Source organism: Lithobates pipiens, unplaced genomic scaffold, assembly GCF_037356315.1.
Source record: "Lithobates pipiens isolate NorthernLeopardFrog02 unplaced genomic scaffold, aLitPip1_a1.2 Scaffold_18, whole genome shotgun sequence".
Classification (NCBI taxonomy): Eukaryota; Metazoa; Chordata; class Amphibia; order Anura; family Ranidae; genus Lithobates; species Lithobates pipiens.
In genome coordinates this window covers 111,104,836-111,129,231 of record NW_027507758.1, presented here as the reverse complement: position 1 = coordinate 111,129,231, position 24,396 = coordinate 111,104,836, and the positions used below count along the sequence as shown (strand labels likewise).

Below are 24,396 nucleotides of genomic sequence, written 5' to 3'. Positions count from 1 at the left end.
CTCTGGTAAGAGTATTTATTTTTTCTGAAATTACTCCAGACAAGTCGTTGTTCCCGGTCCAACTGAACTGTGGGTTGCCTGATCTTTTCGTTGTGAAGACTAACATTGATAATTGTTCACTACCCAACATATGTGGACTGTTTTGCTGGGATTTATATTTCAGTCACTGACATCCACTAAGAGTTGTGTGCACTTATACATATATTGTGTATCTACATATTTAGCGAACTAATATTTGTATTTCGGTTTCGGCCTCTAAATAGAGCTGCACGATTAATCGTTAAGAATTGTTATCGCAATTCTTTCCCCGTTGCGATATTGAAAAAAGTATTTGCCGATTCTTTCTATGCAGAGAATTCTCTGCTCTGCTAAAGCTGACAGCCATCAAAAGAAAGCAAAAAAAAAAAAAATGGGCAGTCTGCCAAGAATCACAACATTCTTTGGCCTCTTTCACACTGATGTCCCGTTCAGGCCTGCCTGTCAGTTTTTCAGGCGGACCTGAACGGGTGCTCCATAGAGGTCTATGGAGCGTCGGATGTCAGCGGTGACATGTCCGCTGACATCCGACCCGCTCCGATCCGAAAAAGTGTAACGGAGGAAAAAGCTATTTTTCCATCCGTCTGCGGATCGGATCGGATGACGACGGGCACTGCGGTCCGTCGTCATCCGATCTCCCATAGGGGAGAGCGGCGCTGTGACAGATCCGTCCCTGCGCAGTGTGCAGAGACGGAGCTGTCATCTCCCTGCTCAGCGGGGATCGGCGGAGTGATCCCCGCTGAGCAAACGGATATCCACGGGGCGGATCAGAACTGATCCGCCCCGTGTGAAAGGACCCTTAAGCAGTATAACTTAACTATAAACATTGTGACAATTTGTCCTTTAGATCAAAGGAATACACTTTGGTGTGAAAATTAGGAAGTTTAACCACTTAAAGTGGAGGGCCACCCTGAAAACAAAAAAAATATTAAAAATTACAAAAAAATATAAAAAAAAAAAAAAAAAAAAAATGAAAAAAAATTTTTTTTTTACTTACCAGAAATGCCTGTTGCTAGGCACTTTCTCCTAATCTTCCTCTTCCTCCTCCACGGAGATCTTCTGTCTTCGTCGCGGCGTCTTCTGGGTAATGAGTCGCGCTGTGTTCTGGGAACTGTGTGTTCCAGAACACAGCGCGTCCCATTCAGAAAGCGCTGCGGGACTCGCGCATGCGCAGTAGCTGCGGGACTCGCGCATGCGCAGTAGGAAACGGGCAGTGAAGCCGTAAGACTCCACTGCCTGTTTCCCTTACAAGGAATGGCAGCACCGGGACCCGAGAGCCGAGGGACGGGTCGGCCTCGGGCGGCCGACATCGCGGGCACCCTGGACAGGTGAGTGTGTTGATTAAGTCAGCAGCTGCAGTGTTTGCAGCTGCTGACTTTTTTTTTTTTTTTTTTGTATAACCGGCCCTCCTCTTTAAACACTAAACCTTTTTTTGACATTTGTTGGTTTCAAGTTAAAATATTTTTTTTTCTGCTAGAAATTTACTTAGAAGCCCCAAACATATATATATATATATATATATATATATATATATATATATATATATATATATATATTAGTACAGACACTAGAGAATAAAATGGTGGTTGTTGCAATATTTTATGTCACACTGTATTTGCGCAGCAGTCGTTCAAATGCATTTTTTTGGCAAAGAAAAAAAAAACTAACCAGTAAATGTATCCAATTTTTTATTTTATTTTTTGTACAATATGAAAGATTTTACGCCGCGAGAATCGTGATCTTTTTATTCTAAGCAAAAAAAATCGTGATTCTCACTTTGGCCAGAATTGCGCAGCTCTACCTCTAACGGAATGTTAGTTGAATTATAAAGCTTGAAAGCAGAAGTCCAACTCACTAACCAACCTTAGCTATCACAGGAGGGCCAAAAGCACTCAGAGATCTCACTGTCAGGGCTACAGACAGTAGCACTTAGAATTTCCTCAATAAACGCAAAGCTATCTCTGATTGGATAAGATGGAAAAATAGGGCAGTGGCATCAGACTTGGATTTTAAACCTAGTATTAATTAAAGAAGGAGGCCATAATATACAGTATGTCCTAATACCTACAGCAGTACAATGGTCCCCAAATTTCTTTGGTCGTAGCTTTCACATATGTAGTGTGCATGCTGGCTTCCAGTACAACGCAGACTGATCCTACAGAATCCCCAACCCTACAGGAGCCAAACAAAAACTGAAGTATTAATGATGTGTCAGAAACAAGACTATAAAGCGTTGCCTACAATAATGTGGACCTTTGTCTTTTACGATCTGGAGTGAGCATGGTGCTGCACTTGTACTGTGCATTGCAGATAATTAAGGGGTCCTCCGAGACTGAGGCAGCATTCGATTTAATTAGTCACCTAGCATTGTAAGTAGTCTCAGAGCAGAACTGCTAGCATCAGAAAAGCGCACAAAGCAAAGCTAACCTGGATTTATATTCATACCCGGTTACCATCTGTACCATTAACCTTAGAAGATGTGATTTACGGAAAGTTTTTCGGATATATGGTGCTCCCTCCTACGGTTGCCATATTTTCCCCATGCTGTAGGCAAATTCTCACGTCTATAATACAGGCAGCTGTAAATTCAGGAACTTTGCATACTGTATGAATAGGATCCACGTTGGGGCTATACAATTATTTTCTCCTATTACAGTTTTTGAAAGGATACTGATCATGTATGGAAATCATAGCACACATATATTAACTAGCACCAGTTAAAAGAATTTGCAATACACTTCTCCATTATCTAGCTTTACATCTGTGCATTGTATGCACAAGTGCTGCCTTTGTACCTATTTAGATGGGATATGGGTATTACTGTTCTCTTCTTTCCACACAACGTAATCACCAATCTAGTCTCTTGACAAGGTACGCCGCGGTTTTAATAAACACTTTAAATCCCTTTTTTTTTTTAAGAGAATTTTTACTCTTATAATAATGTAAACAGTATTATATCTCCATGTTTGTTTTAAAATAATGCTGGCAGTAGTAGATTGATAGCACTGGAACCTTAAAGTAGAACTCTAGGCAAAACTTTCATTTTTCATTTTGGATTAAGTTAAGCCTGGTGCGCAATGGGGTTTATTAAAGCTGGAGAGTGCAAAAACCAGGCTCACTTCTGCATAGAAACCAATCAGCTTCCAGGTTTTATTGCCAAACTCTAACTGAACCAGCTGAGGTTAGAAGCTGATTGGCTACTAAGCACAGCTGCACCAGATTCTGAGTGCTCCGGCTTTAGAAAATCTACCCCACTATGGAGTTTTTTTTTTCATTCAACCAAGACTTCAACCAGAGTCGGATGGAACAATGGAAGGAGAGTGGCAATAGGGTCCATATTTAGATAGGGCACCTCATCCCAATAGGAAAAATCAAAAAAATGGGAAGAAAAGAAGGGATTATTGTGGTGCCAAAAAACATATGTACACCATGATTTATAAAGTATTTGTTCATTTTATTACATCACAAATTAATTACAAAAGACAAACAGTAATAAAAACCAAATAATATTAGGGAGCAGAATCCAAGGAATGAAGGTCAACAGTGTGGTAATCGGCCGTCAATAAACTAGTCAAGTCGGGTCTTCCCTACATGTTTCGCCAAGGCATTGGCTTCTACAGAGGAACAAGATGGACCGACAAAATGGATAAATGGCTCTACAATACAAAAACAGCAATTGACTAGTTTATTGAAGGCCGATTACCACACTGTTGGCCTTCATTCCTTGGATTCTGCTCCCTAATATTATTTGGTTTTTATTACTGTTTGTCTTTTGTAATTAATTTGTAATGTAATAAAATTAACAAATATTTTATAAATCATGGTGTACATGTGTTTTTTGGCACCGCAATAATCCATTCTTTTCTTCCCGATTTTTTGAAGAGTTGGATGGAGTTACACTTTAACAAAGATAGTGACATGTGCTGTAATTATTTTGTACCACTCTCGTAGTTTTGGGGTGATCAATTATTTTCAGCCTCCCATGGAATTCTATGCTACCGGCAGAGGGGCCGCCTGCATGAAAACACTGGAATCTCATGTACAGGGGCTAAATGCCTAGTGTGCATAAGGCCTTAATGTGAAAAATATCAGTAAAAATAATTGATCACCCCAAAGCTACAAGAGTGGTACAAAATAATTACAGCACATGTGTCACCACCTTTGTTAAAGTATAGCTCCATCCAACTCTTGTTGAAGTCTTGGACAGGGTGGGAAGGGTTAAATTGTTGAGAAGGAGTCCGGTCTACACATCCGTCTTGATGCGTTCCTTCCTCGCTGCTAGCGCCAGACCCGCCCCCTTCTGCCTGAGCAGTAGCAACATTCGGGCAGTTCCGAGCTGACAGCAGGACATCTTGGGGCCCCCACAGTGGAGGACTGCCAGGGCCTGGTTGCAATTGCAACCTTGGTCGTTCCCACCACTGTTGTCAGTTTTTGTTTTCTGGGGCACACTTTAGGGAAATCTCACTTCCTGTCCTAGTTGTCACCAGTCCAGGAAGTGTGGATAAATCCCTGACAGGGACACAGACAACAACAACAAAAAAAAAAAAAAGTTTACAGAGGTGCCATCCTTCACCCACATTATGTAACATTAAATTGAATCTTTGAAGACATCATATTAAATCGATATCCAGCTTAAGCCTGGGCCATGCCATTCTAGCTGAATGGACAGGAAGTCTTTGTTGCACTGACAGTACAGAAGTGTCTTGTTAATATAACAATTGTCTGTTACATCACATTGATCCTGTGACTGGCTCCATGGGGACTTGAGCTAATTATGTCATTACAATTATATTAGAAGAAGTACTGGGTGTCCATGCTCTTCCTTAGTTATGCACCTCATACATTATGTAAATTCTAAAGGGAGAGGCACATTATTATTATTTTTATCTTCATGTCCATGCCTTGTCTGCCTTCCGTCTTTGTGAATGAACCCTCAAGCCGTAAGGCAGATAAGACATACAAGTACAGAAAATAAGTAATGTTGGTGTGAGCATTTTTGTAAAAAGTTTATTAAATCCTTTCATGTGACAACACTGAAGAATGACACTTTGCTACAATGTAAAGTAGTGAGTGTACAGCTTGTATAACAGTGTACATTTGCTGTCCTCACAAAATAACTCAACACACAGCCATTAATGTCTGGCAACAAAAGTGAGTACACCCCTAAGTGAAAAACGTCCAAATTGGACCCAATTAGCCATTTTCCCTCCCCGGGATCATGTGACTCATTAGTGTTACAAGGTCTCAGGTGTGAATGGGGAGCAGGTGTGTTAAATGTGGCGTTATCGCTCTCACTCTCTCATACTAGTCACTGGAAGTTCAACATGGCACCTCATGGCAAAGAACTCTGAGGATCTGAAAAAAAGAATTATTGCTCTACATAAAGATGGCCTAGGCCAGTGATGGCGAACCTTGGCACTCCAGATGTTTTGGAACTACATTTCCCATGATGCTCAACTGCACTGCAAAGTGTTTGAGCATCATGGGAAATGTAGTTCCAAAACATCAGGAGTGCCAAGGTTCGCCATCACTGGCCTAGGCTATAAGAAGATTGCCAAGATGCTGAAACTGAGCTGCAGCACGGTGGCCAAGACCATACAGTGGTTTAACGGGACATGTTCCACTCAGAACAGGCCTCGTCATGGTCTACCAAAGAAGTTGAGTGCACATGCTTAGCGTCTTATCCAGAGGTTGTCTTTGGGAAATAGATATGTGAGTGCTGCCAGCATTCCTGCAGAGGTTGAAGGGGTGGGTCAGCCCATCAGAACATACGCTGCACACTGCATAAAATTGGTCTGCATGGCTGTCATCCTAGAAGGAAGCCTCTTCTAAAGATGATACACAAGAAAGCCTGTAAACAGTTTGCTGAAGACAAATAGACTAAGGACATGGATCACTGGAACCATGTCCTGTGGTCTGATGAAACCAAGATAAATGTATTTGGTTCAGATGGTGTCAAGCGTGTGTGGTGGCAACCAGGTGAGGAGTATAAAGACAAGTGTGTCTTGCCTACAGTTAAGCATGGTGGTGAGAGTGTCTTGGTCTGGGGCTGCATGAGTGCTGCCGGCACTGGGAAGCTACAGTTCATTGAGGGAACCATGAATGGCAACATGTACTGTGACATACTGAAGCAAAGCATGATCCCCTCCCTTTGGAGACTGGGCCGCAGGGCAGTATTCCAACATGATAACAACCCCAAACACAAGGTGGAGGAGCGCAAGGTCTCCAACAATCACCGCCTCCGTGATGTCATCATGGGGGAGTGGAAGAGGACTCCAGTGGCAACCTGTGAAGCTCTGGTGAACTCCATGCCCAAGAGGGTTAAGGCAGTGCTGGGAAATAATGGTGGCCACACAAAATTTTGACACTTTGGGCCCAATTTGGACATTTTCCCTTAGGGGTGTACTCACTTTTGTTGCCAGCGGTTTAGACATTAATGGCTGTGTGTTGCGTTATTTTGAGGGGACAGCAAATTTACACTGTTATACAAGCTGAACACTCACTACTTTACATTGTATCAAAGTATAACTTCTTCAGTGTTGTTACATGAAAAGCAATAATAAAATATTTACAAAAATGTGAGGGGTGTACTCACTTTTGTGAGATACTGTACTTCTACGTCCATCTACATGCACGTTGATGAAACACTGATAGTGATTGGCTGAGTTTCTTTAGTTCCTTATTCTATTTCAATGCTTTCCAAAAATGTTACTGACTCATCCCTCTATGGACAGGAGGAATTTCGCAACAGCTTCATCCGCTTCCCATATTTCTCCATTTTCCAGATATATCTTAACTAAGAATGAAGATTAATGGCTAGTTATGGCTCAGAGAGGCCATTGATCGCAATTTTTTATTGTAATTAGTCCACATCTGCCTGGGGCTCACTTTTGAAAAACTGCTATTATAACATCATTTATTTGAGGTACTTATATAGCGCTGTCAATTTACGCAGCGCTTTACATATACATTGTACATTCACATCAGTCCCTGCCCTCAAGGAGCTTACAACCTAAGGTCCCTGATACACATTCATACACATACTAGGACCAATTTGGACCGGATCCGATTAACCTACCAGCGTGTCTTTAGAGTGTGGGAGGAAACCGGAGTACCCGGAGGAAACCCATGCAGGCACAGGGAGAACATGAAAACTCCAGGCAGATGGTGTCATGGTCGGGGATTTGAACCAGCAACACTTTTTGCTGCTAGGTGAAATTGCTAACCACTACACAATATAATAATACACTATATTACCAAAAGTATTGGGACACCTACCTTTACATGCACATAAACTTTAATGGCATCCCAGTCTTAGTCCGTAGGGTTCCATATTGAGTTGGCCCACCCTTTGCAGCTTTAACAGCTTCAACTCTTCTGGGAAGGCTGTCCACAAGGTTTAGGGTGTGTCTTTGGGAATGTTTGACCATTCTTCCAGAAGCTCATTGGTGAGGTCAGGCACTGATGTGGACAGGAAGGCCTGGCTCGCAGTCTCCCCTCTAATTCATCCCAAAAGTGTTCTATCGAGTTGAGGTCAGGACTTTGTGCAGGCCAGTCAAGTTCCTCCACCCCAAACTCGCTCATCTTTGTCTTTATGGACCTTGCTTTGTGAGTCCTGACCTCAACCCAATAAAACACCTTTGAGGTGAATAATGCCGCGTACACACGACCGGACTTTCTGACAGCAAAGGTCTGATGAAACAAGTACGTCGGACAATTCGATCTTGTGTGGGCTCCATCGGACTTTTGCTTGCCAAAAATCCGGCAGACTTTAGAAATAGAACATGTTTTAAATTTTTCCACCGGAACTCCGCCGGACCGAGAAATCCGTTCGTGTGTATGCTAGTCCGACGGACAAAAACTGATGCTAGGGCAGCTATTGGCTACTGGCTATGAACTTCCTCATTCTAGTCCAGTTGTACGTCATCACGTTCAAATCCATCAGACTTTGGTGTGATTGTGTGTGCCAAGTCCGTTCATTCGGAAAGTCAGTCGGAACTCCGCCAAAACTCAGTCGGAAAGACCGCCGGACCTAGTCCCTCGAAAAGTCCGGTTGTGTGTAGGCGGCATTAGAGTGGAGACTGTGAGCCGGGCCTTCTCATATAAATCAGTGCCCAAACCTTACAAATGCGCTTCTGGAAGAATGGTCAAGCATTCCCATAGACACACTCCTAAACCTTGTGGACAGCTTTCCCAGAAGAGTTGAAGCTGTTATAGCTGCAAGGGATGGGAAAACTTAATATTGGACCCTACGGACTAAGACTGGGACGCCAATAAATTTCTTGTGCATGTAAAGGCAGGCGTCCCAATACTTTTGGTAATAGTGTTTTTTTTATAAGGCTGTGAATTGGGCGTAGGTATGCATATACCCATGGGGAGGGCCATCTTTGCCTGCTTGGGATCCATAGGCGGTCTGTACATCTGCAAGCAGGCAGTCCCATTCATGTCTACTGGGACACGTCAGTTGCATGGACACAGCTGATGGGTGTGTGTCCCCAAACGCACACTGTTGCGCATGGCTATCAAATTAGGACCAGCAGCTGTGTCCATGCAGTTGCTACATCCCAATAGATATGAATGGGAATGCCTGCATGTAGATGCATGGAACCTCTGTGCATCCCATGCAGGCAAAAATGGCCCTTTGCACGTGTGTACAAATAGGTATTCTCATGTGAATGAGGCCAGCCTTCACTCCTAGCACTTGCTGACCCTTTACAGCACACTGACCCAGTTCCAGACATGAAATATGATGCTGTATCAGCTGCAAGGACCATCTATAATCGTTTTGCCTCTTGTAAAGACTAACAGTCTGTACACACGATCAGAAAATCGTACAAAAAAATACCGCTTTCGAAGCAATCGTATGATAATCTGCTCATCAGTACACAGCTTTCCAGAGCCGATCACGATAGTTCATCCAATATAAACCAATGGGACAAGCATGGAAAATGTTGTACGATACCAGATGGTACAAATTTTCATTTAATTAGTACAGGTAGTGTTAGAAAATACAATACAAATACACTACAACACATTACATCACTTCCGAATTTTTATTCTGTCGTACGAGAATTTACGTAACTTCATTTTGATATGAGATTAGCATGCAAAAAATAAAATAAAACAGGACGACCATTTGTCGGATAATCTCACCGTGTGCAATAGGCATTGAGGCTTGTGCGATGGGACAGGTAGCAACAAACACACATTTTACATACAACAGTACCCAAATCTGTCTTGATATTAGCCTCTAGCAACCCCTTGTACAGCAGCACTCAGACTGGTACAGGTAGGGCCTTCACTGTGATAGAGTTGGTAAAACCTTGCATATTGCTGTCTAACACTGGGAGCTTCCCGACGGGAGAAAAAGGCAGAGTGATGAGCTCATCAGTGTGCGACTACTCTTTCATTGTCCAATTACAGGCTGTTGAGGAACCTAAGGCCAGGGACTATTACACAACCTCAGGACTTGGCTATACTTCCTGCTGGTAATTCCTGGATCACAGGACTTGCAGAACAGAATGGCAATTCGGTGGCAGGTTAACAGTTTACATATATGTAGTTTAACTTTCAAGTGAAGAGACCATTAAGGTGGACAATCCATTTATGCAAAGTGTGCAACTGTACAAGGGCCCTCTGGGTCTTGAGGGCCTGTTTCATACTAGATGTAGGTCAGCTCCACCATTGTTATGTGAAAACCAAAGTTGAGAATATGGAGGCATTCTTCATGACCTCCCCGTTTTACTGGTTTGTAATAATATTACAAACACTTCCGAGAGACACATAATGCTTTCCCACTTCCTCTTGACATTGTGTCCCAACTTGAAATGGAAGAGATGTCCATTATCTGACCCGTCTTGCAAATTATGAACCATTATAGAGCTCAGTGTATTGCAAAGGTTACCATTTATCTGCGTCTATCTAAACACAATAAATTATACATGGTGTCCCAAAAGTCGCCATACATAGGGAAAAATTGAAAATTGTAGCTAAATTTTACAAAATTTTGACAAAATTAATAATTATATTAATAAATATTAATAATAATTCAAAATATTAAATAGAATATAAAATATAATATGAGTTTGTTCATTTTTTTCTATGTCTTTTTCTTGCATAGGAGTTCTCAGTGGACAACACTGGCCACTGGCAAACATGCGAAGGGGGCATCGACATTTAGAAAAAGAAAAAAAAAAAAAAACAGGTTTCACATGCCAAAAAAAAAAAAAAGTTTTTAAAATTGAGATCTACGAGTCCCTATGCTGTGGTGGTAGATGGAACTTGTAGTCATCTCATTTACAGATCTCTGTAAATGAATGACACAGCTAAGTGATTGAAATTCCTCACATCCATGGTAAATTTAAAAATTAAAAAAGAAAAAGGCCGTAGAAGAAGAACCCCACAATTCAGGTGGGGTGGGGGGGTTGGTTTGATGGTGGGAGTTAGAGAAGGTTTGATGATAGACAGATATAAATACAAAGAATTACTGCTCTAAGGTAATGACTTCTCCCAAAACAGCTGTCTCCACAATCCCACAGGGTGCTGGCTCTGTTTGCAACAGGAACTGAAGTAGAAAAGATGTAGTTGGATAGCCGCACACCGAATTATTCAACTTTATTTCAAAAATGTAATTAAAATCATAGCATCTAGGCTGGTAAACAGACTAACTGCACAGCCGCTGACATGTTTCACACCGAACACGGTGCTTATTCATAATTCGGAGTGCGGCTATCCAGCTACATCTTTGATGATAGACACACTAAATTCAAAGAGGATAACTCGAGGAGGATAACCGGCATGGAGAAGAACCTCCAGATTCTGTATGAGTTAGGGGTGGTGGGCTACAGACTCAGGTCATACACCCCAGGAGGCTTTGGGGTGCAATTTGGCTGATTCCTACAGAACACTGGTGGGGTTGCTGGGCATGTTTTTGTGGATAACCCAATGAAAAAAAAAAGGCTGGGAATTCTGGGAGCGGTGATGTCACCTGTAGACTCCCATAGCCCAGCCATTGTTGGTGCTCCCCTGCAGCTGCCACTCGCTGATAGAGGGGAGCCAGAACTGTGTATAATACAGCTGGACTGAAAAAAGGTAATTATACTGATCCTTTTTTAACATGGGGTAGGCAGGATAGGTAGCAAGAGGGGACATTTTTAAGAATAGGTAGTGTTAAGCAAGTCATAGGTGGTGCAATGTCCCCCCCCCCACCCAGTTGCAGGAAAGAAAATCGCTTGATCAGGGAATCCCTCCAGCAGTGAGATTGTATTCTGCTGGCAAGGAGCCTTCCCTGCCAGCAGAACAAAATGATTACTGCCAACAGCTATAGCCACCGGTAGTAATCACATGCAAAAACTTCAACAGGCGGATTGTACTGAAGTCGACTGATGGATTGACTTCAGTAAAACCAGCCTGCCTATAAATGAATTGAATTTTGGTCCCTACTGAGCCAGCCGAGATTTGATCCACCTATGCCTGGCTATAGGCAGGATTCCACTTTATGCCAATGGCAGTAATCACATGCAAAAACTTCAACAGGCTGGTTGTATTGAGGTCGATTGATGGATTGACTTCAGTACACCCAGCCTGTCCATAGGTGGATCGAGAATTGAGCCATCTATGGCTGGCTTTAGGCAGGATTCCCTTTCATGCCTGGGTTTATGCTCCCCCCCCATCTTTTAGAAAAGTGATCCACAGTGGATACTGTTTCTGTGGGGGCGGCAGAGCAGTTATACCGCCACCTCATTAATCCCAAGGTTGTTGTTTTTTTTGTTTGTTTTTTAAAGCTTAACAACAATTTTGCAAGCATATGGCTTGTGGTCCCATTGACTTCAATGGCCAAGTTTGTGGCCTGTCCAACTTGAAAAGCCAAAAATAAGGTGTGGCATTTGTAGGATCCCCTCTGTCTGCCTCCTTGGCTGGTAAAATGCCAAGATTTGTTATAGAGCGTTTACTGCGTTAGATTGTATCAGTTTTAAAGATGATTGAAGGCAAACGATCGCTTCCCAAGAAACATTGTAATAAAAGAATGTCATTTTTTTTAATGATATTTTTGCTCAGAGGGGGTGGCCTGGAGTAGTTGGCCCCTTTATAAATTGGATAGTGATCAGCAGATTTGCTTCTACCAGTCATCCCAGAGAAGAATAAGAAAAAAGGAAGAAAAAGGGAAACAGAAGAGGAAGACGAAGAAGAAAAAAAGGAAACAGAAGAGGAAGACGAAGAAGAAAAAAAAGGAAACAGAAGAGGAAGACGAAGAAGAAAAAAAAGGAAACAGAAGAGGAAGACGAAGAAGAAAAAAAGGAAACAGAAGAGGAAGACGAAGACAAAAAAAAGAGAAGAAGAGAAGAGAAGAAAAAAAGGAAATAGAAGAGGAAGAAGAAAAAAAATGAAACAGACAAGGAAGAAGAAGAAAAAGGAAACAGACAAGGAAGAAGAAGAAAATGAAGAAAAAAAGAGACAGAAGAAGAGGAAGAAAAAGAAAATGAAGAACAAAAAGAAAACAGAGGAGGAGGAAGAAGAAAAAAAAGAAGAAGAAAAAAGGAAACAGAAGAGGAAGAAGAAGAAGAAAAATGAAACAGAAGAGGAAGACAAAGAAGAAAAAGGAAACAGAAGAGGAAGACAAAGAAGAAAAAGGAAACAGAAGAGGAAGACAAAGAAGAAAAAGGAAACAGAAGAGGAAGAAGAAGAAAAAAATAAAAAAGAAGAAAAAAAAACAGAAGAGGAAGAAGAAGAAGAAAAAAAGGAAACAGAAGAGGAAGACGAAGAAGAAAAAAAGGAAACAGAAGAGGAAGACGAAGAAGAAAAATGAAACAGAAGAGGAAGACGAAGAAGAAAAATGAAACAGAAGAGGAAGACGAAGACAAAAAAAAGAGAAGAAGAGAAGAGAAGAAAACAGAAAAGGAAGAAGAAAAAAAGGAAATAGAAGAGGAAGAAGAAAAAAAATGAAACAGACAAGGAAGAAGAAGAAAAAGGAAACAGACAAGGAAGAAGAAAATGAAGAAAAAAAGAGAGACAGAAGAAGAGGAAGAAAAAGAAAATGAAGAACAAAAAGAAAACAGAGGAGGAGGAAGAAGAAAAAAAAGAAGAAGAAAAAAGGAAACAGAAGAGGAAGAAGAAGAAGAAAAATGAAACAGAAGAGGAAGAAGAAGAAGAAAAAGGAAACAGAAGAGGAAGACAAAGAAGAAAAAGGAAACAGGAGAGGAAGACAAAGAAGAAAAAAGGAAACAGAAGAGGAAGACGAAGACAAAAAAAAGAGAAGAAGAGAAGAGAAGAAAACAGAAAAGGAAGAAGAAGAAAAAAAGGAAACAGAAGAGGAAGAAGAAAAAAAATGAAGAAAAAAAGAGAGACAGAAGAAGAGGAAGAAAAAGAAAATGAAGAACAAAAAGAAAACAGAGGAGGAGGAAGAAGAAAACAAAAAAAGAAGAAAAAAAGGAAACAGAAGAGGAAGAAGAAGAAGAAAAAGGAAACAGAAGAGGAAGACAAAGAAGAAAAAGGAAACCGAAGAGGAAGACAAAGAAGAAAAAGGAAACAGAAGAGGAAGACAAAGAAGAAAAAGGAAACAGAAGAGGAAGACAAAGAAGAAAAAGGAAACAGAAGAGGAAGAAGAAGAAGAAAAAGGAAACAGAAGAGGAAGACAAAGAAGAAAAAGGAAACAAGAGGAAGACAAAGAAGAAAAAGGAAACAGAAGAGGAAGACGAAGACAAAAAAAAAAAAAAAAAGAAGAAGAAGAGAAGAAAACAGAAAAGGAAGAAGAAGAAAAAAAGGAAACAGAAGAGGAAGAAGAAAAAAATAAAAAAGAAGAAAAGAAAAAACAGAAGAGGAAGAAGAAGAAAAATGAAACAGACAAGGAAGAAGAAGAAAAAGGAAACAGAAGAGGAAGAAGAAAATGAAGAAGAAAAAAGGAAACAGAAGAGGAAGTAAAGGGAAACAGAAGAGGAAGAAGAAGAAGAAAAAGAAGAAAATGGAAAAAACAGAAGAAGAGGAAGAAGAAGAAGAAAATGGAAACAGAAGAGAAAGAAAACAAAGAAGAAAAAAAAGCAAACAGAAGAGGACGAAGAAGAAAAAGAAAAGGAAAAAGAAGAAGGGGCTGCTTGTCCAGATCGCCCCATGTATTGCAATGCAGGCCATCCTATGAGATTGCCCTGATCCTGGCTGAACACCGCTAGATGGGATCAGCAGACGTGTCGCTCTGATCAGATGTGGACACGTAAGCCTCTAGAAGAGCTCCCATCAAACTTTCCATCAGCAGCCCCTGCACAGCCCCATCCACCGGGATCTCCTCTCTCCCCGGGATCTCCTCTCCTACTCAGTCACCCACATCCCTTCCAGGAGAAGAGATCACCGATGTGATCACAGAGATCTAATCATAACAATCTATGGATTATATCATCTCAGCGATCCAGACATTGCACTTCTCTGGCTGTGTCTGAACTGACACGTACAGACACCCTCCATACAAAGTCCATACACGATCACCGATCACAACCACTACAGACACTCAGATGAAAGTCTCCTCCACATTGTACCGATCACACTCATACACATTACAACTCCTAGCAATAGAGCTCCTCCGCACAGCAATGGAACATCTGCCTCTGATCTGCAACCCCCAGTCCTGAACATCCATGCTGGACTTTGTAGTCCCCTTCCCTCCCTGTCTGCCCAATAAAGTACTGAGGGGAAATTCCCAGCAGCTGCTTCGGACTGGGGAGTCCGATCCGTGTATTTTCCATAGGAATGCATCCAGCTGTGATAGAAGTGATCAGAGTGCTCAGCCTGGCTAGCTGTGTATTGCAGATTGTTGCGGTAGGTAGGGGTGACTTACCTGCCCAGGGATCGGGTGCTTGCTGTGACAGTGCTCTGCTCGGATCCTCCTGGCACACACTCCGCTCTCAGCCGGCTCAGCCTCTCTGCTGACTCTCTGGAGTCGTGGCACTTTTCTTTTCATTGGCTTTTTTTTTCAATGAAACTTTATTGCTAACGTCAGCAAACATGAGTGTGGTCATTGTCAGATGTGAGCTGAGCTGTACTGTACAGAGACCGCCTAGGGGCTGAATGGATTCTTCTACGTACTGTATAGACAAGGAGAGACGATCTCACACCATAGATATATTTATTAGATCATATATACTTTATACGTGTGTTTTATGTTTAGTCTTCCTATCATTATCTGCCAATAAAAAGTTTGATGAATAAAGTCCAGTGCGCTAAAGATGCACCATGTGGGACTTTTTGGTGCGCAGTCAGAAAATGCAGGAAAACAAATTGAAATCTATAGGCCTGCAGCTATGACTGCGGGTACAATGTAGGACAACCCCGTTTACATTACACAGCCACCCCCCCACCTTTGGACCACTTTATGTTACACAGCCCCCTACACCTCTGGACCCCTTCACATTACACATCCCTCCACACCTCTGGACCCCTTCACATTACATAGCCCCAATACCTCTGCATGCTTTTAGATTACACAGCCCCTACACCTCTGGACCCCTTCACATTACACAGCTCCCCACACCTCTGGACCCCTTCACATTACATAGCCCCAATACCTCTGGATGCTTTTAGATTACACAGCCCCTACACCTCTGGGCCCCTTTACATTACACAGCCCCCACACCTCTGGACCCCTTTACATTACACCGCCCCCACACCTCTGGACCCCTTCACATTTCACAGCCCCCCACACCTCTGGACCCCTTCACATTACATAGACCCAATACCCCATGGATGCCTTTACATTACACAACCCCCCCACACCTCTGGACTCCTTCACATTACACAACCCCCCTCACCTCTGGACCTTTTTACATTACACAGCCCTCACACCTCTGGACCCCTTTACATTACACAGCTCCCCACACCTCTGGACCCTTTCACATTACACGGCCCCTACACCTCTTGACCCCTTTACATTACAGAAACCCTACACCTCTGGACCCCTTTACATTACACAGCCCCTACATCTCTTGACCCCTTTACATTACACAGACCCCACACCTCTGGACCCTTTTACATTACAAAGCCCCCACACCCCTGGGCCCCTTTACATTACACAGCCCCTACACCCCTGGAACACTTTACATTACACAGCCCCTACATCTCTTAACCCCTTTATATTAGACAGCCCCCTCACCTCTGGACCCCTTTACATTACACAGCCCCCACAACCCTGGACCCCTTTACATTACACAGCCCTCTACACCTCTGGATCCCTTTACATAACACTTCCCCTACACCTCTGGACCCCTTTACATTAGACAGCCCCTACACCTCTGGACCCCTTTACATTACACAGCCCCCACACCCCTGGACCCCTTTACATTACATAGCCCCACATCTCTGGATCGCTTTACATAACACTTCCCCCACACCTCTGGATCGCTTTACATAACACTTCCCCCAGACCTCCAGACCCCTTTACATTAGACAGCCCCCTCATCTCTGGACCCCTTTACATTACACAGCCCCCACACCCCTGGGCCCCTTTACATTACACAGCGCCCACACCTCTGGATCCCTTTACATAACACTTCCCCGACACCTCTGGACCCCTTTACATTACACAGCCCCTACACGTCTGGACCCCTTTACATTAGACAGCCCCCTCACCTCTGGGCCTCTTTATATTACACAGCCGCCACACTCATGTACCCCTTTACATTACACAGCCTGCCCCAACCTCTGGATCCCTTTACATAACACATCCCCCACACCTCTGGACCCCTTTACATTACATAGCCCCCACCACACACACCTCTGGACCCCTTTACATTACACAGCTCCCTACCCACCTCCTGCAGCTCTTCCCCTTCCTACCTTTTTCATGCATGCAGATTGGGAGACCCAGCAAAGCGGAGGAGGAGGCAGAATGGGAGAGAGAAACAGAAGCACTGAATAGACAGTGGGAGCTGCCGGAATTAACTTTCCAAGTTAACCAGCAGGTGATTGGTTGCCAGGACTAATCTATTTTTGATAGATTATTGCAGGGGGTTCTATTGTTGTTTTTGGGGAGGTCAATTGTTGCTGGTGGGGGCTCTATTGTTGCTGGGGGGGGTGGGGGAATCTACTGTTGAGGGTGGGAGTTTATTGATGCTGGCTGCATGAAGACCTGTTGTTGCTGTTGGGGGTCTATTGTTGGTGGGAGTGGGGTCATTTTGTTGCGGGTGGTCCACTGTTGCTGGGGGGATATTCTTGCTGGCTCCTGGAGCGTCTATTAATGCTGGCTGCAGGGAGATCTGTTATTGATGTTGGGGATCTTTTGTTGCTGGAGGAGGGGGGTATTTTGTTGCGGGTGGTCCATTGTTGCTGGGGGGGATCTATTGTTGCTGGCTGCATGGAAAAGTCCATAGAGGCCCCACCTCCAGGGGCGGACTGACAACTCATGGGGCCCCCGGGCAATAGGAGATGATGGGGCCCCCAGGCAATCAGAGATTATGGGGCCACACGGTATACACACACACAGTATACAATCACACAGTATACACAGACATGTTTGTATTGGCTGAGAAGGTACTGGAGAAGTGGGGCAGCTATAATCTCTGGATTTTTAGACCAAAAGGATGTCAGCAAGGGATATTTCTACATACTGTCCTTGGTTTTACTGAGGCTGGCAATGCTGATGTGGCCCCCTAGTGGCCTAGGGCCCTCGGGCAGTGCCCAAGTGGCCAAATGGTCAGTCCGCCCCTGCCCACCTCACAACTTACAGGACTTAAAGGATCTACTGACAGCTTGAGCCAGATACCACAGCATACCTTCAAAAGTCTAGTGGCACACATGTCTCAATGGGTGGGGTGTTTTGGCGGGAAAAGGGGCTGTTTTGGTAGCAAAAGGGGAATCTACTTAATGTTGAGTGGGCGGTCACAAAGTTATGACTGATAAGTGTATATAGGCCCAAAACAGCCTAAAGTGTCACTCAGTGGGGGGGGGCTGCCAAGGCCTTAGTGTACAGGCATACTCCAGCTGCTTAGTAACCTTGCCTTTTTTACACAGGGTAGTGTTAGTGAGCTAGTTGCTAGGACGCTAGCAGCTGGGACACACAGCATTATTGGTTGTTTCGGTACAGCCAGTTGAAACGTTATTATTTGCCCCTTAAAAGCCTAAAAGGTGCTACTTTCATTTTGGGCCCAGCTTGCGAAAAAGTCACACACATGTGGTATGCCCATATTCAGGAGGAGAATGTGGTTTTGGATGTCGTAAGTATGCCCATGCTGGGTCCTTTTAATTACTTATTCACTGACTTCTGTTTGAAAAACTATTCCTTCTTCATTTTTCAAAAACTTGCGGCCAACAAATGTAACCTTCAAAATACTCACTATGCCTCTTAGTAAATACAATGGAGGGTCTGCTTTGCAAAATTTGGCAATTTTGTGAGTGTTTCTCCTGTCCTGGGGCCTCAAGAAATGTGGTAGGTTGTCAGAAAATCAAATGCAAATTTTCATCCCCTTTAAAGCCCAAAAAGGTGTTCCCTGGATTTTGGGCCCCTCTGTGTCTAGGCAGCAAAAAAGTTTCATACATGTGGTGTCCTCACTTCTGGGGAGTAGAAAAACATGTTTTGGAGTGTCATTTTTTTCCTTTATATTTCTTTATTATAGAATTTAATCATTTACAGACCAAAATACATTCTTGTTGGAAAATCTAATACTTATATCCTTATTAAACTAATACATAATTTCCTTATTTCTAAAACCATTATATATGGTCAGTCCATGGCAAGTTCAGAATTTTTTCTTTTTTTTGTTTCGTATATCATCTATACTACATAATTAGCATATACACATCTACAAATATTAACTGCATATACACAAACATACAAAAACTAACCATTAATTAATTGAGCGACTAATCTGACCCTTGGCTAATATACTAAGCTGTATATCTATGTCTATAAAAGAAATTACCACTGCTGGTGGATTTTTACAGTACCTTTCTTTCTACTTATCATAGGCTATCCCTGACCTCCCTACAAGGGAATACAAAGGGCCAATCGTGGGGCCAATATAGGGCCGGACTGGCCTACCGGATACCGGGAAATTTCCTGGTAGGCTGCATGCCCTGGGGCCGCTTTATGCTGTAACTGTAGTGCTCCGCTCCCCTCTGTCCTCCTCCTCTTGCAGAGCTGGGTCTGTGTGTGTACGGCAGTGATGAAACTAGGTTCCGTCCCCCTAGACCGGCTTGTGTGATAGTCTTCTATGGAACACTGATTGAATCAGTGTTCCATCTATCACATGAGCCGGTCTAGGGTGGCGGGACATTGTTACATCACTGCCGTACACACACAGACCCAGCTCCACGACATACAGCAGGAGATGGCCGATGTGTGTTCAATCCAGGAAATGGTGAGGCTGCAATCATGGGACAAGAGAGACTCCAGAGGTCGGCACACAGAGGCTGCAATTTGTGGGCACAGAGGCTGTAATTGTTGAGCACAGAGGCTTCAATTTGTGGGCACAGAGGCTGCAATTGGTGGCCACAGTGGCTGCAATTGGTGGGCACAGAGGCTGCAATTTGTGGGCACAGAGAGGCTCCAGTGGTCGGCACACAGAGACAGCAATTTGTGGGCACAGAGGTTGCAATTGGTGGGCACAGAGAGGCTGCAATTGATGAGCACAGAGAGGTTGGATTCATGGGCACAAAAAGGCTGCATTCACGGGCACAGTAAGGCTGCATTCACAGGCACTGTAAAGCTGCATGTGATGGGCACAGTGAGGCTGCAATGGTGGGCACAGCAAGGCTGCATTGGTGGGTACAGCAAGGCTACATTGGTGGGTACAGCAAGGCTGCATTGGTGGGCACAGTGAGGCTGAATTCATGGACACCATAAAGTTGCATTTGATGATCACAGTGAGGCTGCAATGATGGGCACCATAAATCTGCATTTCATGGGCACAGTGAGGCTACAATGATGGGCGCCGTAAGGCTGAATTGGTGGGCACAGTGGGGCTGCATTGGTGGGCACAGAGAGGCTGCGTTCACAGGCACAGAGAGGCTGCATTCACGGACACAGTAAGAGTGCATTGATGGGCACAGTGAGGCTGTATTTGACGGTCACTGGTGAGGCTGGATTGATCTCTTGTATCATGTCTGCAGTCTCTGGCCATCTCTTGAGCCATGTCTGAAGTCTCTGGCCATCTCTTGTACCATGTCTGCAGTCTCTGACCATCTTTAGTATGATGTCCTCAGTCTCTAACCATCGCCTGTAGCATGCCCGCAGCCTCTGACAGCTCCTGTATCATGCCTGCAGCCTTTGATCATCTCTTGTATCATGTCCGGTACCTCTGACCATCTCTTGTATCATGTCCTCAGTCTTTAAACATCTCTTGTATCGTGTCCTCAGTCTCTAACCATCTCCTGTATCATGTCCTCAGTCTCTAACCATCTCTTGTACCATGTCTGAAACCTCTGATCATCTCTTGTCTTATATCATGTCTGGAGAGGAGTCAAGAGTGGAGTGGAGTGCCGCCGGGATGGGGATCATGGGAGAAGTCAGACATGTCTAGACTGTGGAGAGAAGACTATAGTATTAAACCAGAGCCACCAACCTGGAGCCGTCTAACTGAGCCCTGCACAGTGCACCTGAGAGGAGGTCAGTGACAGCGCCGCCAGGCAAGTCTGAGGGGGGTCACTGATGTAAGGGGGGAGTGAATACAATAATATAAGGGGGCACTGATATATAGGTTTCCCCCTTATATCAGTAACCCACCCCCCTTACATTACCTTGTGTATTCTTTCTGCAGAAAGTGGTCTCTGTGTGTGTGTCTCTCTCTCTCTCTCCCCCCTCTCTCTCTCTCTCTCTCTCTCTCTCTCTCTCTCTCGCTATGGGGCTGGTATGACATTTTTTTCCAGGGCTGGTTTTCATTTCCAGTCCGGCCCTGGGCCAATATCCATGATTTTCACAGTTTAATTAAATTATTAGGTATTCCCTATTACAATAGATTTGTTGCTCCTTCAGAAGGTTGTCATTTACTTGAAGGCGCCATTCCTCAAATGAGGGTACACTCGGAGATATCCACTTTAGGGCAATTAGCTTTCGTGCTATAAACAATAATCTACTAACTGATAATAATATCTCAATGGGCAAAAACTCTTTATCAAAATAGCCCGGGAAGCACGTTTTAGGATCCAAATTGATATGTGTGTTAAAAGTCTCATTAATTGTAAATACCACCTCTTGCCAGTAACTAGCAAATTTAGGACATTTCCACATCATATGTATTAAATCAGCGGGGGATTTTTGACATCTTGGACAATTCGGGGAATTACACCTTCCCCACTTACATAACTTTACCGGTGTTCTATATACCCTGTATATTTCCATAAAGGGGGTATTTGCACTGTCCTGGAATTTTAGGGCTCAAGAAATGAGATAGGCAGTCTGAACATCAGGGTTGATACATTTCAAATATATACAGTATACCATCGTTTTACACAGACTAAATAATATACACTATTATGCTCCTAATGTCAGCCCTGTGCTCCTACAGTTTGGGGAGAGATGCACCTAATTGACTAATTTACCTCTGAATGTATTAGGTCGTATTAATATTCTTAAAATGTTTTTTCGCCCCCAAAATTCCTTTATATTTTCCGTAACTGCTCTGTTTAGCAGAGGATACTTATTTCCATATGTTCTGGACATGTCCTCGGGTGGCACAGTTTTGGACGGCAGTTTTTGATCATGCCAATAGCAGTTTTTGGTCATGCCAACAGCTGTCTCTCCCCTGTACCCCTGAACTGGGACTGCTGGGCATCCACAATGATAAGCAAAGACCCAGATACACCAAGCTGTTGCTATCATATTTGTTGTACTATGCAACAAAGAAAATTCTTTTTATGAGGGCTCCCCCCCCCCCCCCCCATGATATCCTCTTGGGAATCAATCGTAAATGGGCTTTTGCCAACGTACAAATTTACATATATTAGTAGGAACCGCTCCCGTAAATACGAAAAAAATCTGGCAGCCATGGTTGGATGATTAATTGTTCTGTCTATAAGGAGATGGATTTCCTTTCACTTTCCTTTGTGTTAGCAATTGTTGAATGTATGTTCTCCCTGAATATTAGGCACTGCATTGACATGTTGTTGTTTTTTGTTGCGATATTAGCTCCTTTTTTTTTTTTGTATAATTATTTTATTTTTATTTTTTTAGTATAATTCTTTATCCAAAAGATTTTTTAATATATAACAAAACATCTACGCAATAACAGGAAAAGGAAATAAACTTTTTTTTTAAAATAGAAAATAAATCAAAACCAACATCGCTAAATAAATATAACAGATAGACCAGCAGCAACACATATTAAATTCATAAACTAAAGATAAAAATGAATACAAATTATGAATTAATACACCACCCTTATCGAATCGAATAGGGTCCGATAGCCTCAAAGTATACCTGGCATGTAAATTCTACATCAATTATTAATCTATAGTACATTATATTTATATTGCTGCTTAATATCTTCCTTTATTAAACCTTTATTATACCTTGGCTTATCTACTTTAGGCTAAAAGAAACTTTTCCCCAGACCCCAATGTTTATATATAGGAAAAAAAATACCACCAAAAGAAAGCTCTGTCCCAAAAAATATTATATTAATTTGGGTACTACAATAAGAAACTTGCAAGAAAGTCCAACCTAATGATTGGGATTCTGCAGGACCAGCTTCTGATCATGTGACCAGTGTGACCGTGAATCACAGTGGTCACATGATCGACCAATCCTTCCCACCGCCGGGTGTATAGACCCTGTTAAAGGGACGTTAGGGCTGTGCTGGAGTGGCTTAACCAGCTCCCTCCTGGCCTACAGACAAATTACGGCCGGGCGCCGCTCTAGGTGAACATCGTATGACATCCTCCCTGGAAGGGACCTTGCGTGCGCAATGGCCCATGCTGTGGCGCAAAATGTCACCAGCTGTGTCCACTATCAGCCACTGCTGGTACCATGTGATCGCTGTCACCAATCACAGCAGATCCCATGGATGGATGTCTTTTATTCATGCCATATATTGTGTACTATTGTGTTGATCTTTGTGATTGGTCACAAACATCACATGGTATAGGCAGAGCCAATCATAACCCATTTGTACCATGTGATTAGCTGTGGCCAATCACACCTAACCACATTAGTAAACACTGAATGATTCGATTTCATTCAGTAAAAATGGTTGCTTATGACAGTGAAATTCACTGGTATAAGCAATATTAATGTATAAAAAAAATCCTGAACACCTCCCCTGAGTTGTACAATGTTACTATGGTAACACTGTGTTGTTCCAGTCCAGTTATAGTGTGGTTAAGAAAATTGTAAAAAAATAAAATTAAAAATTAAAAAAAAGAGTAAAAAAAATGTGAAAAAACAAAAGAGAAAAAAATTATTAATTATTTTTTTATTTATTTAAATACAGTCACCAGTCAGTGTTCCTGATATGGCCACTGACATGGCAGTTATATGATGACACTGTACTGCACTGGTGACAGTATGTAAAAAAAAAATATGAAAAAAAAAATTAAAAAAATATGAAAAAAACTATGTTATTACATTTTTTAATTATCCAAAAAAATTGTGACAAAAAATTACAAGTTCAAAAAACTTGCCACGCCTCTTACTAAATACCTTAGACTGCCTACTTTCCAAAATAGTGTAATTTGGGGGATATTTGTACTGTCCTGGCATTTTTGGGCCTCAAGAAATTAGATCGTCAGTACACCAGCATTGATTAGTTTTCAGATATATCATAGTTTGCAGACTCTATAACTTTTTACAGACTAAATAATTTGGGTTATTTTCACCAAAGAAATTGTAGCAGAATACAGTTTGGCCTAAATTTATGAAGAAATATTATTTATTTCAAACATTTCATAACAGAAACAAAGAAAAACATGTGAGGTTTTCTTTTAAAAATTTTCGCTCTTTTTATTGTTTATTTAGCACAAAAATAAAAAACCCAGTGGTGATTAACCACTTGACCACTGGGCACTTAAACACCCTTAATAACCAGACCAATTTTCAGCTTTTGGTGCTCTCACATTTTGAATGACAATTACTCAGTCATGCAACACTGTACCCATATGACATTTTTGTTCTTTTTTTCACACAAATAGAGCTTTCTTTTGGTGGTATTTAATCACCTCTCGGTTTTTTATTTTTTGTGCTATAAAAGAAAAAAGACCGAAAATTCTGTAAAAAAGTGAATTTTTCATCGTTTCTGTTATAAAATTTAGCAGATTAGTAATTTTTCTTCATAAATTTTGGCCAAAATTTATAATACTACATATCTTTGGTAAAAATAAGTACAAATTGGTGGATATTATTTGGTCTTTGTGAAAGTTATAGAGTTCACAAGCTATGGTGCCAATATGTGA

General features: G+C 42.4%; 1 protein-coding gene across 3 annotated transcripts in view; it reads right to left on the bottom strand.

Moving 5' to 3' along the window:
• RRBP1 (ribosome binding protein 1) overlaps nucleotides 1–14,998 on the bottom strand; it is a 119,392-nt gene extending 104,394 nt beyond the window's left edge. For all 3 annotated transcript variants that reach the window (XM_077486007.1, XM_077486009.1, XM_077486008.1), the window contains exon 1: nucleotides 14,858–14,998. The gene's annotated coding sequence lies outside the window, so the exon portion shown is untranslated. The remainder of the gene's footprint in view (nucleotides 1–14,857) is intronic.
• Between the last annotated feature and the right edge of the window lie 9,398 nt (nucleotides 14,999–24,396).